The sequence below is a fragment of the Pinus tabuliformis genome, chromosome 9 (genome assembly GCF_031772625.1).
Source record: "Pinus tabuliformis cultivar Carrire ecotype Pingquan chromosome 9, CPIR1, whole genome shotgun sequence".
Taxonomy (NCBI): domain Eukaryota; kingdom Viridiplantae; phylum Streptophyta; class Pinopsida; order Pinales; family Pinaceae; genus Pinus; species Pinus tabuliformis.
The window spans coordinates 569,952,338-569,969,406 of NC_142307.1; the positions used below are offsets into that span (position 1 = coordinate 569,952,338).

At 36.8% G+C, this 17,069-nt stretch overlaps 2 pseudogenes across 1 annotated transcript; one reads left to right on the forward strand and one right to left on the reverse strand.

The window, feature by feature from the left end:
* The first annotated feature begins 4,971 nt into the window (after positions 1-4,971).
* LOC149149812 (cold-regulated 413 inner membrane protein 2, chloroplastic-like) lies at positions 4,972-7,441 on the forward strand (annotated as a pseudogene). Its single transcript, XR_016262763.1, has 7 exons — positions 4,972-5,128; positions 5,254-5,454; positions 5,626-5,787; positions 6,717-6,812; positions 6,918-6,982; positions 7,108-7,177; positions 7,262-7,441. The product of XR_016262763.1 is annotated as a cold-regulated 413 inner membrane protein 2, chloroplastic-like (transcript).
* Positions 7,442-12,942: 5,501 nt separating this feature from the next.
* On the reverse strand, positions 12,943-16,851 carry LOC149149813 (putative pentatricopeptide repeat-containing protein At3g13770, mitochondrial pseudogene; annotated as a pseudogene).
* Between the last annotated feature and the right edge of the window lie 218 nt (positions 16,852-17,069).

The window sequence follows — 17,069 nt, forward strand, 5'->3', positions numbered from 1 at the left end:
GCGGCAACACAAGTTATGTGCCAATTTGGAGAAATGCACTTTTGGCGCGACCCAAGTTCAATATCTGGGTTACACTATTAATGAACGGGGGGTGAATGTGGATCCATCCAAGATCCAAGTCATTCAGGATTGGCCATCTCCAACCACGCTGACAAAGCTCCGCAACTTTCTAGGTCTTGCCAACTTCTACCATAGGTTTGTGTTGGGATTTTCTCATACCACTTGGCCCTTGAGTCGAGTCACCAAGGGAGGAGCGAAAGAAAGATTAGTTTTCTCTGAATCTCAACAGAAGGCATTCACATAGTTGAAATATTTCTTTTGCTCGGCACTAGTGCTCACATTACCAGACTTGCAACAACCATTTGAGGTTGAGACAGACGCCTCTGACTATGCTATTGGGGTAGTCCTTACTCAACATGGGCATCCAATGGCATATCACAGTGAGACTCTTTTAGACACAGTCTGGAAGTATCCCACTTATGACAAAGAGATGTATTCCATTGTGCAAGCCTGTCGACAATGGAAGCATTACATTTTGGGGAAGGAAACGATCATCCACACAGACCACTAGCCCCTGTAGTTCATACAAACCCAAGGGAAATTGCAGAATGATCGCCATCAGAAGTGGTCCACATACCTGCAAAAATTCCATTTGAACATAAAGTATAAGAAGGGAACCACCAATAATGTTGTAGATTGCTTCAGTCGACCACCGATCATGGCGTTAACCACCGTGCTCAACTCTTGTGGGCATGAGACTTTTGATTGGCCACTTCTCTACAAAAGCGACCCAGAATTTAGCCACACATACGAGACACTCTTGGAGGGTCAACATGTTCCAGATTTTCACCTCCAAGATGCCCTGTTATGCCACCTAGGTCACCTTTGTGTTCCTTCAAGTGAGCATGCCAAGATGATCTGGGAAGCACACTACAGTCGGGCTACTGGGCATTTCAAGGTCGAGAAAATGGTTGCAGTACTGCAAAAGTATTTCTATTGGTCGAATCTTCAACGGGATATCGGGAAGTACATAAGGTCATGCATTGGCTATGCCATTGCCAAACCGACTATCAAGAAGCGAGGCCTATATACCCCACTGCCTACTCCTAGTTGACCTTGGGAATCCATATCCATGGATTACGTGTCAGGCATTCCTTCTACTCAGCATGGAAACAACTGTGTTTTTGTGGTTGTTGACAGGTTCTTGAAGATGGCCATTATGACGGCCTGTAGGAATAATATCATAGCAGAAGCCATTGCTAAACTTTTCTTTGAGAGAGTATGGGTACACTTTTGGATCCCAAACTCTATCATCTCAAATCAGGACAATAGGTTCCTGAGTACATTTTGGTCCAGTCTCTAGTCGATGCTGGACACAAAACTCACTAAGTCCATAGCCTTCCATCCTCAAACTGATGGCGAGATAGAGGTTGTCAACAGGATGATCATTCACATTCTATGCATGCACAACTCAAAGCATCCATGCACATGGGATGAGAGCCTCCCATATGTTCAGCATAGCTATAACCGGTCTCTCCATAGCTCGAATGGACATAGCCCTTTTCAGGTGGGTTTGAGATTCCAGCCACTATGTCCCATTGATGTGGCCATGCCATTTGTAGCTACTTACGCAGATTTGGCTCATGTCCAGTCAGAAACAGATAAGGAAAACAACTTCATTGAGCACATCCAACATATTCACCAGCAGGTCCACAACATTCTGGAGAAATCAAATGGCAAGTACAAGCAGCGACATGATCAACATCGGGTGCCACACAAGTTTCATGTGGGCGACAAAGTCTCATTACATTTGCTAAAGGAACGCCTTAGTGGAGCCTATCGGAAACTCAGACCACTACAATATGGTCCTTACACCATTACCAAGGCTGTGTGAGACAATGCATTTGAGCTCAGCATTCCCCCATTCCTTAGCCTACACCTAGTGTTCAATGTGGCTCACCCTCGGCAATACTTTCTGCCATTACTAGACACATATGACATTGCAGAACAACTCACACCCACAGAGTTAAATCCAAATTGCATTGAACAAGCTACAACTGATCGGATCATGGACACACAGATCAAGAAAACTCACCAGTAGAATATCCAACTATATCGAGTTGTCAAAGCAGGCCAACTCCTTCACGAGGGCAAGTGGCTCACTAGGGACTAGGTTCAACAGAAGTTTCCTCATCTCATAGTGGAACTCAATGCAATGGGAACCATTGCTTCCTAAGGGGGGAGGAATGATCCAATTGGATATTGGTGGCCACCCACCAATTCCACTTGGACCCCATCATCGTTTCTTTCAGCTTTTCATTTTTCTTAATTTTAGCACAGTTTACTATTTTTAGTAGTTTTTCGGGTCGTGAACTTCCAGAGCTGTTTTGAGGCCATAAATGACATTTTTTTGGAAAACTGGGAGCAACATGGGTCCATGGTCTGAACTTGATCTTCCCAAAGTTGTATTTCTTAGATAGATCTTTCTAACGAGATATTGTGCGCATTAAACAGAGATCATATGCCAAAGTTACGACCCCCGGAATATGATGTACCAATTTACACAAACGGGGCCCACAGTTTGGCATTTCATCTTCTAGGATTAGGTTTTTGGATGTTTAGGGTTTTCCATTGTTTCTCAACAATAAATAGGCCTTCGAGCCTCATTGTAAGACATTTCAGAGGTATGTAGCTGCCACATCTCTTCTTAGAGATACGCTACTATCGCCCTATCTAGTTTATTTCCATTTCTGTTTGTAAGCATATTTCAATATTTTACAGTAATAAAATGAAGTATTATTTCTATTGTATCTCTATATGTATGGTTATATCTGTAATTTGTTGCATTCCTGTTTAAATCCGGATCACTAATCCCTATGAATCACATGTTTCAATCTTGGACAAGACTATGAATGACTGAGAGTTGAGGTGGGGAGATTTGGTCCCTACGAATCATGTGTTTCAATCCTGGACAAGGTTTGGTCCCTACTAATCATGTGTTCCATTTGTAGACATGACTATATATGCCTGAGAGCTGAGTGGGGAGATATGGTCCCCACTAATCATGTGTTTCAATCTTGAACAAAACTATGTATACCTGAGAGTTTCTCGAAGCACTATTTCTTCACTTGAAAAACAAAATTAACAGTGACTTAACCACCAATTACCAATTACAAATAGATGGAGAAAGGCTTAATGCCAATGACCAATTACAAATAATCTAGGAGAACTCGACAAAAATTAAATTTTAGTCCAACCAAGCCGATTAGAATCTCACCTACATCTTCTTGTTTAAGTGTAAATTGGTTTAATTATACTTATAGACGAAATAACCTTTTCTACCGGAATTTCCCAAAATCCTGCAATACAATTTCAAGATATTTTTGTTATCCAAAAAACATTTTTGAATGCATAAATGGATTCAACACCTTGAAAAATCCTTGGGGCACTGGAATTTTGCAGATTAAACAATTTAAACTCAAGTTTTTAAAACACTCTCTCGAATTTGATTAACAAGAAAAATGGTCGTGAAAAAGGCCATTTCGTCTATAAGTTGAACTATGTCATTATTATTTAGTAGGAAAGATAATAATGTTTTTTTTGAGTTTATGTTTTTATAATTTTGGTGTAAAAGTTAACTTCTATTTATTAACTAAAATTGTGATAAATTTCAAATATATCAAAATTATAAAAATAATTTCATTAAGTGAAATTAAAATTTATTCAGATTTTATGGAAAGTTGTATTTAATGTAAATATAGGAAATTAGATTTTAACATTTATTACTTGTTTGGTAATTTTCTTTTTGAGTTTAAGTGAATTTTATTTTTAAGTAGTTTTTGGAGAACTTTAATTTAATTAATAATAATGGTTAAGTAGTTAGAAGAGATTCTATTTTTATAATCAGAATTAAAAATTGAAATTTACTTCAAAATAGTTATATTTTTTTAATTTTTTATTAAAAAATAATATTTTTATAAATCTTATTAGATTCTTATTGTTTATTATTATTTTGTTTGAGAATGTAAATTTCTGTGATTCGTAGTGAATTTTCAAGATAATTATTTTGGTAAATCACAATTGAATAACATATTTAAAAACACCAAGTGTAATTAGTCACCAAGACTTTTGTTATATATATTTATATATATATATATATATATATATATCGAGAGAGAGAGAGAGAGTAAAATTCTAATTTAATTATTTTTTATGATGATAAAATGTATCATGAAATAAATGTATACATGCTTATTATTAATTGATGTTGTTAAATGATATAGCTATAAAAATCTGGCAAATTTTCACTATAGAACAAATTAAAGGTTATTATATATTATATATTTTTGGATTTGCTTAAAAAAAATTATAGTTAATTTTACTCAGTCTAATAATATGAATTTGAAAAATCATTATTCAAGTGGTTAAATTTATACAACTGTCAAATGATTTTTAGGTTAAAAAATATAATTTAAATAAATTTCATTGAAATTCATATGACGCAATTTTGATTGCAACAGTTAGACTAAGCCTATTTGTAATTGTAAAAAGAGAGGGGGGTGAGTCCCTCATTAGAAGCTATATTAGTTCAATTATCACAATTTATCACAATATTTACATATATGTACAGACATGCAATGTTCGCAATAGCTGCTCGACAGCACAATATGCGACGAGGATCGAACATGGGTGGGGAGCCAGAAATCTGTCCGTCCCGTCCGTAAGTCTATTTGTAATTGAGATACGAGTGCATAATGGCTTTTTCGGCCCTACAATATGCGTTGTGTGCTTCTTCTCAGCTTGCTTTTCCTAATCTACTGGCATTGGACATGGAGATTTTGAAATCATTGTGTCACAAATAATTACACCGTAAGGCGTTCCCTCTGAAATGAACTCCCCTTATTGTCTATCTGTCACCCTTAAAAACCGTTAGATTATATGTTAGACGAAAATGGCGATATGAAGGTCATCGACCTTAGCCTCAGTGCACTTCTGGAACTCTTCTCCATCGATCCCAGGACTTTGGTGGCTTCCACTTCACAGTCTCACTCTCCTTCTTCAAGCCATTAATTCCTTAGATCATTGGATATTAACTGCTTTTGCAGAAATACCGGACACTCCCATTTTGGTGAGCTTAATATCCCAGTCCAGGAATTGGTATTATTGGTGTGATTTTTATTTCTTCTTCTTCTGATATGATATGCATTTCCCTCAGTAGTTGAATCAAATCTATTTTAAAACTTTGCTGACCAGGATCCTCTGTCATATAAATTGTGTAACAGTAGTCACGATGATGAGCATGGCATTAATGTATGGAGGAAGCGCATCTGCGGTGAATCTGGGGCCTTCGCTCTGCAAGGTTAATTCTGCCCTTAATCCCATTAGGAGGACTCCAAAGCAGCAACAGAAGATGATCGGTAATGCCCGTTTTACAACCCCTCCTACCTCTCTCAGGTTTTTAATTTTCTCTCATATAAAACTCACTTATTCATGCTTTCTTGTTTTTTCCTTAAGATTCTTCCATGCTGGGCTGCTTGAACAAATTGAATTCATTTTGAGCTGCTTGAATTGAAATGATGAGTGGGAAATGTGGAATTAAGAAGCAATGGGGGGTTTTATTGATAGATCCACTTCCTCGTCCTTCATGAACTCGGGTTTGTTGAGATCGGAAGTGGACAAGTTCATTCACAGTATACCAAGAAGCAGCTGTGGCGGTGCGCTCTCCACTGAATGCTCAGTTGCGCTCTCAACCGAAGCTTTGCATTGGCTGTTCGGCGTTGCGGCCGTGTGAGTATGATTCCATTCATGTTGTGTTGTATTGTAGTTGCATAAATCTTTTTGATCCACATTGGTTGTGAGGGTTGGTCACACATTGGTTGTGAGGATTGGTCAGATACAGTTTAAAGTTTAGTTATAATGAAGTGGTGTTTCTTACTAACATAATGATATGGATAACAGAGTGGTATTGTCAATGAAGTGGTGTCTCCTACTAAATTAATGGTTTATCGATTAAGTGAGTATGATTGCTTTCTTGGTCATCTTTCTTTTTGTGCAGAATTTGTGTAAAACAATGATTAGATAAGCCTTTCATAGAGCATCCTGGATTGGTTTTATAGCTATACAATCCCCCCTCTAAAGATCAGCTCAAAACTCTGCCAAGGATAAATTTGTTAATGACAATCTCTCTTAGAGCATCTCGGATTGGTTTTCCAGCTATACAATCCCCCCCTCTCTAAAGATTAGCTCAAAACTCTGCTAAGGATAACTTTGTTAAGGACAATCTCTCTCAAGTTCAAAACTCTGCTACGGATAACTTTGTTAAGGACAATCTCTCTCAAGCCTAGTATTGAGACAAGGGGCTCTTTCAGAATTCTAACTAATTTGGGATAGGCAACCTCAATTTACTAGATTTTTCTACTACACCAATCTGTTGATCTTTTTAGCTTTTGCTTTCTGGCTGTTTCCAATTGTCAATATATTCCTCTCAGAAAATGGAATACCTCAAAGACTCTCTTGGGGTTCATAATCTAATTTTTATTTCAGATTTAGATCTTTATACACAAATGTCTCGAGTTTTATTTGCTTTTGCTTTTTCCGGTTTCCAAAGGTCAGTACTCTAAAAAAGGCATTAGGCTTTTTTGAGTCATAATTCAACTTTTATTTTTGGGACTCAAGTAGTTGTTGAGGCAAAAAATGATTCAATTATGGTGTTGCAGTGTTTTGATGTTATCAAAGCACATAGCCATCGACAAATCTTTCCTTGTTCCACTATTGGCCCTAGAGGCACCTGGAGATGCCATTTCTTGGATCAGGTGACCGGGTTCTTCCCAGTTGCAAATTTTGACAAATTCCAATGAAGTGAACAAAGAGCTTAAACTTCACCCCACATTTGGATTTGTTTGTCTACATTATTACAGAGGTGATTATGGTTTGTGGACTCCCTTTTTGGCCTTCCTTGTTAGACTATTTCACTACATTCCTGGTGAGTCACAAGAACTCAAATGCCATCCTATTTTACTTACTTGGTCGTTCTTTCCTGCACAGTATATTGAGTTCAATTGCATGACAGAACTGTAGTGTTTGACAAACTTAATTGGTTGGGAATAGGGGAATTGGAACTGCCATTTTTATTTTTGTTATTGGTGATTATTGCTCCTTATCAAGCCATGAACCTGAGGCAAGTGGTTGTCTTCCTTAACAAATGATTGAATTGGTGTTTGGAAATGTGAATGGTAGTTTATCGGATGTTGTTGATTTGCAGAGGAACCCAAGCTGGAATGGTCATTTCCATAGGGCTTCTGCATACTTGATCTATCAACATGTCACCAGGACAGGGGGTATTAAAAGGGCTTTTGATCAGGGAGTTGTTGTACCCACCATTTCTGCTGCGTGCCTTATCTGTGCGCCATTCATATTCCTCATTAAAGGGTATATATTTTAATTTAACTAGGTGTCAGGCCTAAACAGTGCCATATTTGTAAAGCCATCTTGACTCCCTACTTAAAATTTTCAAATTATTATTGTGGAAAATAGTACATGAAAGGTAGTGTGTAATAAAGATCTAGTATACAAATACGTCCAACAAGCTGCATGATTGACTCCTTGGGAGCGTTTTCTTCTTGGCAAATCATGTCAATTTGGATTGCATGAGAGATTGGTTGAGAAAATTAGATCGACTCTTTTTGGATATGTTTGAACCTCCTCTATCGTTTGCAAGGGTAGCTGGTTGGCTGACTTGTTGAAAACACTATTTTTGTCCATGGAGACAAAAACTATATGAATAATATTTTAAAGAACACGAGGTTTTTTTCAGTGGTCAAACCATGCCTTTTATTCAAAGTTGCAGATACCATACATATATTGATATTCCTCTGCTTTTAAAAAATAAAGGATCCTCTATATTATGAGAGTATACTGAGTTGGAGGGTTTTAAAATTCATGTTAAATAACTTATTTCTTTGCCTTTTATGCATGCGAGGCATGATCAGACAAAGTTATCCATTATTCACAGTTCTGAAATATTGTGGAGCTCCTGTGCACAGTATTTATTTTCAATTTTTTGATATTTTCTATCTGTTTTCTGTCAAATTTTTTATGTCGCTTAATCTGGCATCCTTTCTATTTTGATGCCAAATTTGTTACTGGATACAGAATCTACTTTCATTCTGCTAATTTCGATATTTTCAATCCGTTATTCGATCTGATTACAACACATTCTATTTTTGATCCATTATATGATATTTTTGCTCCACATCCTGGATTCGTTTTACAGCTATAATATCCCCTCTCTAAAGATCAGCTCAAAACTTTGCCAAGGATAAATTTGTTAATGAAAATCTCTCTTAGAGCATCTCGGATTGGTTTTCCAGCTATACAATCCCCCCCTCTCTAAAGATCAACTCAAAACTCTGCTAAGGATAACTTTGTTAAGGACAATCTCTCTCAAGTTCAAAACTCTGCTAAGGATAACTTTGTTAAGGATAATCTCTCTCAAGCCTAATGTTGAGACAAGGGGCTCCTTCAGAATGTTAACTAATTTGGGATAGGCAACCTCAATCTACTAGATTTTTCTACTACAACAATCTGTTGAGCTTTTTAGCTTTTTCTTTCTGGTTGTTTCCAATTGTCAATATATTCCTCTCAGAAAATGGAATACCTCAAAGGCTCTCTTGGGGTTCATAATTTAATTTTTATTTCAGCTTTATATCTTTATACACAAATGTCTCAAGTTTTATTTGCTTTTGCTTTTGCCTGTTTCCAAAGGTCAGTACTCTAAAAAATTCATTAGGCTTTTTTGAGTCATAATTCAACTTTTATTTTTGGGACTCAAGTAGTTGTTGAGGCAAAAAATAATTCAATTATGGTGTTGTAGGGTTTTGATGTTATCAAAGCACACAGCCATCGACAAATCTTTCCTTGTTCCACTATTGGCCCTAGAGGCACCTGGAGATGTCATTTCTTGGATCAAGTGACCAGGTTCTTCCCAGTTGCAAAATTAGACAAATTCCAGTGAAGTGAACTGAGAGTGTAAACTTCAACCCACATTTGGATTTGTTTGACTACATTATTATAGAGGTAATTATGGTTTGTGGACTACCTTTTTGGCCTTCCTTGTTAGACTATTTTACTACATTCCTGGTGAGTCACAAGAACTCAAATGCCATCCTATTTTACTTACTTGGTCATTCTTTCCTGCACAGTATATTGAGTTGAATTGAATGACAAAACTGTAGTGTTTGACAAACTTAATTTGTTGGGAACAGGGGAATTGGAACTGCCATTTTTAGTTGTGTTACTAGTGATTGTTGCTCCTTATCAAGCCATGAACCTAAGGCAAGTTGTTGTTTTCCTTAACAAATGATTGAATTGGTTTTTGGAAATGTGGATGGTAGTTTATGGAATGTTGTTGATTTGCAAAGGAACCCAAGCTGGAATGGTCATTTCCATAGTGACTTCTGCATACTTGATCTATCAACACGTCACCAAGACAGGGGGTATTAAAAAGGATTTTGATCAGGGAGTCTTTGTACCCACCATTGCTGCTGCGTGCCTTATCTGTGTGCCGTTCATATTCCTCATTAAGGGGTATATATTTTAATTTAACCAGGTGTCAGGCCTAAACAGTGCCATATTTGTAAAGCCATCTTGACTCCCTACTTAAAATTTTCAAATTATTATTGTGGAAAATAGTACATGTAAGGTGGTGTGTAATAAAGATCTAGTATATAAATAAGTCCAACAAGCTGCATGATTGACTCCTTGGGACCCTTGTCTTCTTGGCAAATCATGTCAATTTGGATTGCATGAGAGATTGGTTGAGAAAATTAGATCGGCTCTTTCTGGATATATGTTTGAACCTCCTCTGTCCTTTACAAGGGTATATAGTTGGCTGACTTGTTGAAAGCACTATTTTTGTCCATGGAGACAAAAACTGTATGAATAATATTTTAAAGAACACAAGGTTTTTTTCAGTGGTAAAACCATGCCTTTTATTCAAAGTTGCAGATACCATACAAGCATTGATATTCCTCTGCTTTTAAAAAATAAAGGATCCTCTATATTATGAGAGTATACTGAGTTGGAGGGTTTTAAAATTCAGGTTAAATAACTTATTTCTTTGCCTTTTATGCATGCGAGGCATGATCACACAAAGTTATCCATTATTCACAGTTCTGAAATATTATGCAGCTACTGTGCACAGTATTTATTTTCAATTTTTTGATATTTTCTATCCGTTTTCTATCAACTCTTTTATGTCGCTTAATCTGGCATCCATTCTATTTTGATGCCAAATTTGTTACTGGATATAGAACCTACTTTCATTCTGTCAATTTTGATATTTCAAATCCGTTATTCGATCCGATTACAACACATTCTATTTTCAATCCATTATATGATATTTTTGCTCCAGTACACCATCTGTCTTCTTAAAACAAGATAATACCACAAATTATATAACTCACAATAAGTTGAGATATGCAGGCTATTTTAGGCAATATCCCATTTTTGTTTCTAAGCCTCTGTGACTTCAATTCTAAATGATTTTCCATATAAAACAAGTAATTTTTTCTTTCTTTATTGAGAAAGAACATATATTAAGTTTATATATAATATTATGGTGAAGTTAAATATTGAATTAGTACAAATATAATTTGTTTATGATACAAGGATCTATTTTCTTATAGTAATTGGATTATTATTAGTTTTTACTGAGGTATGACTTTACAATATAAAAAGCTTATTGACTTATTGAACAATGTAATTATGTAATGTTTAATTTTGAAAAAAAAATAATTGTTATTAGTTTTTACTGAGATAGGATACAGTTTAAAGTTTAGTTATAATGAAGTGGTGTTTCTTACTAACATAATGATATGGATAATAGAGTGGTATTGTCAATGAAGTGGTGTCTCCTACTAGCTTAATGGTTGATCGGTTAAGTGAGTATGATTGCTTTCTCGGTCATCTTTATTTTTGTGCAGAATTTGTGAAAAACAATGATTAGATAAGCCTTTCGTAGAGCATCCTGGATTGGTTTTACAGCTATACAATCCCCTCTCTAAAGATCAGCTCAAAACACTACCAAGGATAAATTTGTTAATGACAATCTCTCTTAGAGCATCTCGGATTGGTTTTTCAGCTATACAATCCCCCCTCTCTAAAGATCAGCTCAAAACTCTGCTAAGGATAACTTTGTTAAGGACAATCGCTCTCAAGTTCAAAACTCTGCTAAGGATAACTTTGTTAAGGACAATCTCTCTCAAGCCTACTGTTGAGATAAGGGGCTCCTTCAGAATGCAACTAATTTGGGATAGGCAACCTCAATTTACTAGATTTTTCTACTACAGCAATTTGTTGAGCTTTTTAGCTTTTTCTTTCTGGTTGTTTCCAATTGTCAATATATTCCTGTCAGAAAATGGAATACCTCAAAGGCTCTCTTGTGGTTCATAATTTAATTTTTATTTCAGCTTTAGATCTTTATACACAAATGTCTCAAGTTTTATTTGCTTTTGCTTTTGCCCGTTTCCAAAGGTCAGTACTCTAAAAAAGGAATTAGGCTTTTCTGAGTCATAATTCAACTTTTATTTTTGGGACTCAAGTAGTTGTTGAGGCAAAAAATGATTCAATTATGGTGTTGCAGGGTTTTGATGTTATCAAAGCACACAGCCATCGACAAATCTTTCCTTGTTCCACTATTGGCCCTAGAGGCACCTGGAGATGTCATTTCTTGGATCAGGTGACCAGGTTCTTCCCAGTTGCAAAAATAGGCAAATTCCAGTGAAGTGAACTGAGAGTTTAAACTTCACCCCACATTTGGATGTGTTTGTCTACATTATTACAGAGGTGATTATGGTTTGTGGACTGCCCTTTTGGTCTTCCTTGTTAGACTATTTTACTACATTCCTGGTGATTCACAAGAACTCAAATGTCATCCTATTTTACTTACTTGGTTGTTCTTTCCTGCACAGTATATTGAGTTGAATTGCATGACAGAACTGTAGTGTTTGACAAACTTAATTTGTTGGGAATAGGGGAATAGAAACTTGACATCTCCATCACTCTAGAATAGAAACTTGACATCTAGAATTGCAGAAAAATGATATCAATTGGAAGGCCTAGCTGCAAAGCATTTCTGGTGTGTGTAAAGCAATTTCAACAAAAAACTTCTAGCAGTGGGAAACATTCTTGGGTACTTGATGTTTTACTAGCTTAAAATTATAATTAAATTAAATCAAAAATTTATTCTGAAATAATATAAAATTAGTATAAACTTGACTTACAATGATCGGGGCTTACATAAACAATGTCGTGCCATTCCAGAGTTGGGATTCCTCAATGTTTGACATTAATCAACATGCCATTTGTTCCCTTCAATTCAAAAATTCAAGTTGGTTTCCTGATCAATAAAGATCGATTGCATCCCTCCTTCTGAGCAACTCAATAATGATAAATGATCGAATTAGCACTTCAACATATAAAAAGCAGAATTGTGAAAAAACATATGTTTTGTAATGTTGCTCCTCACCTGTGTTTTTTTTCTCTTTAGAAAGTGATGTTCCGAACATTTCTCCAAAGGGAAATTTTGACAATTTGCCAAACTAGTGCAGCTACAAAGACAGCCAAAAATGTTAAAAATGAGTACTATAAAAGAAAGTGTCTTATGTGTCATGCAACAAGATCAGAACCATCTTGTGAATAATCAAGCTTAACATACTAAACTTTTAACGCATCCATTCATGCTATCAACGCAATACAGAATCTTGTATGAAACTTACCAGAGGTGAGCCTACTCCACATGAAGAAGCTACGAGACAACTAACATATTCTCAGCATGTTTCTCCTTATTTCCGTGTGTCACAAGAGGCAACTTCTAGACCAATAGAGGATAGTATAGAGAAGCATTCAAGCCACTCCCAAATAGTGCTCAAACTTCATCTTGTATTACCAATAATCCTGACAAGAGCACGTTCCATTCCTAAAATGGTGAAAACGTATAACGCCCCTTACTACAATTTCACGTCCAACAATCTTAGAAATAAACTTGACAGCATTGTGACAGTCACCACATACACGAAGGTTCTTTATTGATCCTCTATATTATGAGAGTATACTGAGTTGGAGGGTTTTAAAATTTAGGTTAAATAACTTATTTCTTTGCCTTTTATGCATACGAGGCATGATCACACAAAGTTATCCATTATTCACAATTCTGAAATATTGTGGAGCTCCTGTGCACAATATTTATTTTCAATTTTTTTTATATTTTCTATCTATTTTTTGTTCCCACCAACACGCAATGCTGCATCTCCATCAATCTAGAATAGAAACTTGACATCTGGAATTGCAGAAAAATGATATCAATTGGAAGGCCTAGCTGCAAAGCATTTCTGGGGTGTGTAAAGCAATTTCAACAAAAAATGTCTAGCGGTGGGAAACATTCCAGGGTACTTGATGTTTTACTAGCTTAAAATTATAATTAAATTAAATCAAAACTTTATTCTGAAATAATATAAAATTAGTATAAACCTGACTTACAATGATGGGGGCTTACATAAACAATGTCGTGTCATTCCAAAGTTGGGATTCCTCAATGTTTGACATTAATCAACATGCCATTTGTTCCCTTCCATTCAAAAGTTCAAGTTGGTTTCCTGATCAAGAAAGATCGATTGCATCCCTCCTTCTGAGCAACTCAATAATGATAAATGACCGAATTAGCACTTCAACATATAAAAAGCAGAATTGTGAAAAAACATATGTTTTGTAATGTTGCTTCTCGCCCATGTTTTTGTTCTCTTTAGAAAGTGATGTTCCTAACATTTCTCCAAAGGGAAATTTTGACAATTTTCCAAACTAGTGTAGTTATAAAGACAGCCAAAAATGTTAAAAATGAGTACTATAAAAGAAAGTGTCTTATGTGTCATGCAACAAGATTAGAACCGTCTTGTCAATAATCAAGCTTAACATACTAAACTTTTAACGCATCCATTCATGCTATCAAAGCAATACAGAATCTTGTATGAAACTTACCAGAGGTGAGCCTACTCCACATGAAGAAGCTACGAGACAACTGACATATTCTTATCATGTTTCTCCTTATTTCCATGTGTCACAAGAGGCAACTTCTAGACCAATAGAGGATAGTATAGAGAAGCATTCAAGCCACTCCCAAATAGTGCTCACACTTCATCTTGTATTACCGATAATCCTGACAAGAGCACGTTCCATTCCTAAAATGGTGAAAACATATAATGTCCCTTACTACAATTTCACGCCAAACAATCTTAGAAATAAACTTGACAGCATTGTGACAGTCACCACATACATGAAGGTTCTTTATTATTCAAATAGGGGCCCCGGGAGGTGTGCTCATAAGCCCAAATGCAATGGCTAGCTTCTCACTGTGATGGTAGAGAACATGTTCCTTATGTTCATCCTCCATATCATGGGGGACAAAGTTTGTGTTCGGTACATAACCTGCCTCCTCCATTGGCCCGGCCAATGTATTCAACATTGCATGAAATTCCTCTATTTGTGGGTGTGATCTATCTTCTAAGATGAATGCATGTACTCTATTCTTGATCTCAATCCACCTGAACCCTGACTTCTTTTTAGCGTCTATGTCTTTCATCATTTTTCTAACCTTGGCTGCATCATCCCACCTGCCAGCTACAGAACAGATATTTGAAAGCAGCACATATGCAGAAGTATTTTGCAACTCCAATTCGAAAAGCAATTGTGTGACATGCTTTCCTATTTCCATATTGCTGTGAACTCTGCAAGCCTTGAGCAGTGCCACCCAGATACTGACATCAGGTTCAAATGGCATCTTATTGATGAAATCTTCTGCCTCGTCTAGACAACCAGCACGACCAGGAAGGTCAATCATGTAGGCATGATGATCCATTCTTGGTGTGATGTTATGTTCATGCCTCATGGAATGAAATTAATAATGTCCTCGATCTACTAGACCTGTATGGCTGCAAGCAGAGAGAACACCAAGGAAGGTTATGGCATCTGGCCTAATGCCTATCAGTAGCATTTGCTCAAAAAGTATCAAGGTTTCCACCCCATCCCCATGATGAGCATGACCAACAATCATTGCATTCCATGAGACAACATCATTGCATTACATTCCGTGCATATTTTATGCCTCCACATTTGGCATACATAATAGCTAGGGCATTGACCACAGACATGGGTGACTCAAACCCCATACAGAAAATGTGGGCATGGATGTGTCTTCCATGCTCAAGAACTGCTAGGTTGACACACGCACTAACAATGCTAGCAAAAGTTTCCTCATCTGGCTTCAAACTAGTGTGTTGCATTTGACAAAAGAGTTTTAGAGCCTCTTCACTATACCCATGTTGCACATACCCTGCAATCATTGCATTGCAGGAGACCACATCTTGTTCAGGCATTTTGTCTAACACTTGATGGGCATATTGTAGGCTGCCAGATTTAGCATACATGCCTACAAGAGCACTTCCAATGAACATATTTGAGTCAAAACCATTCTGGATAATGTGGTTGTGAAGTTGTTTACCATCTTCAAAAGCAGGTAAGCTGGAACTTATACTGAGAATGCTTGCATAAGTGAATTGATTCAGTTTCACACCTATCTGTTTCATTTGGAAACTAAGCTCTAAGGCCTCCTGATAATGGCCATTATGTGCATATCTTGCAATAATTGCATTCCATGAGATTAAGTCTCATTCCTGCATTTCATCAAACACACATAATGCATCTTCTATGGTTTGAGTTTTGGCATACATTGTAACAATGGCATTGCACACGAAAACTTGGAATTGGAATCCACTTATGATAATGTACGCATGGACCTATCTGCCAAACCTCAAATCAATGAGAATAGCACACGCATTGACGACACTGACAAATGTCAACTCATTTGGCTTCATACCGGTCTGGTGAATTTGATTAAAAAACCTTGTGGCCTCGTGCGCTTGCCCATTTTGGGCATATCCTGCAACCATGGCAGTCCAAGAAACAATATTTCGAACTAGAATTAAATAAAATATTTGGCGTGCACTATCTACTCTCCCAAATTTGACATACATATCAACAAGAGCAGTCCCAACAAATACATTTGACTCAAATCCAAGCTTAACAACCGGTCCATGAATTTTCCTCCCATATCCTAAATCCACCATGCTTGCACATGCACTTACAACGCTGGCTAAGGTGAACTCATCAGGTTTCGTGCCCATCCATTGCATCTGGCCATATAAATCCATGGCTTCAACCTGATCACCACATTGGGCATATGCCGCAATCATTACATTCTAGGAAACTATGCTACGTTCATGCATTTTGTCAAACAGACACTGTGCATTTTCCACATACCCACATTTTGCATAACCTGTAAGAACCGTAGTCCATGAACAGAGATCTCGTTCAGGCATTGTGTCAAACACTTGGCATGCATCCTTAATTCTCCCACACTTCACATACATGTCAATCATACAATTCCACAAATAGATGCTTGGCTCAAAGCCGGTTTTAACCATATGGCCATGAACCGTCTTGCCCTCTGCTAGGGCTCTACTATTTCCGCACTCCAGCAAGCGACGAATGTAAATATTAGGATCCACCTTAACAAACCTGCAATATGTAGAATTCAGAACACCTATATCATGGCTACTTCACCCAGTACCTACACTCTAGATGAAACACCAATGTATTCAAAATGCTTCTCTGGGTATGATGATGGTGTCCGAGCTGTTTTAAACAGGTGAAATTCTAATAATATGAATGGCACTCAGAATTTCACCTGTTTAAAACAGCTCGGACACCGTCATCATACTCAGAGAAGCATTTTGAATACATTGGTGTTTCAACTAGAGTGTAGGTACTCAGTAAAAGTAAAGTTAGTGTCATGTTCTCACCCATAATGATTGCCTGGTTCGTGACCAACATCATGAAAGGACAGTATAATATTGTGAAATATTATCCTGGAGTATTCAAGGCATTCAACCCATATTATATATACTATTACTTTGATGAATATCACTAATAAGGATGGGTGATGCTTGGAGCTGTAGTCT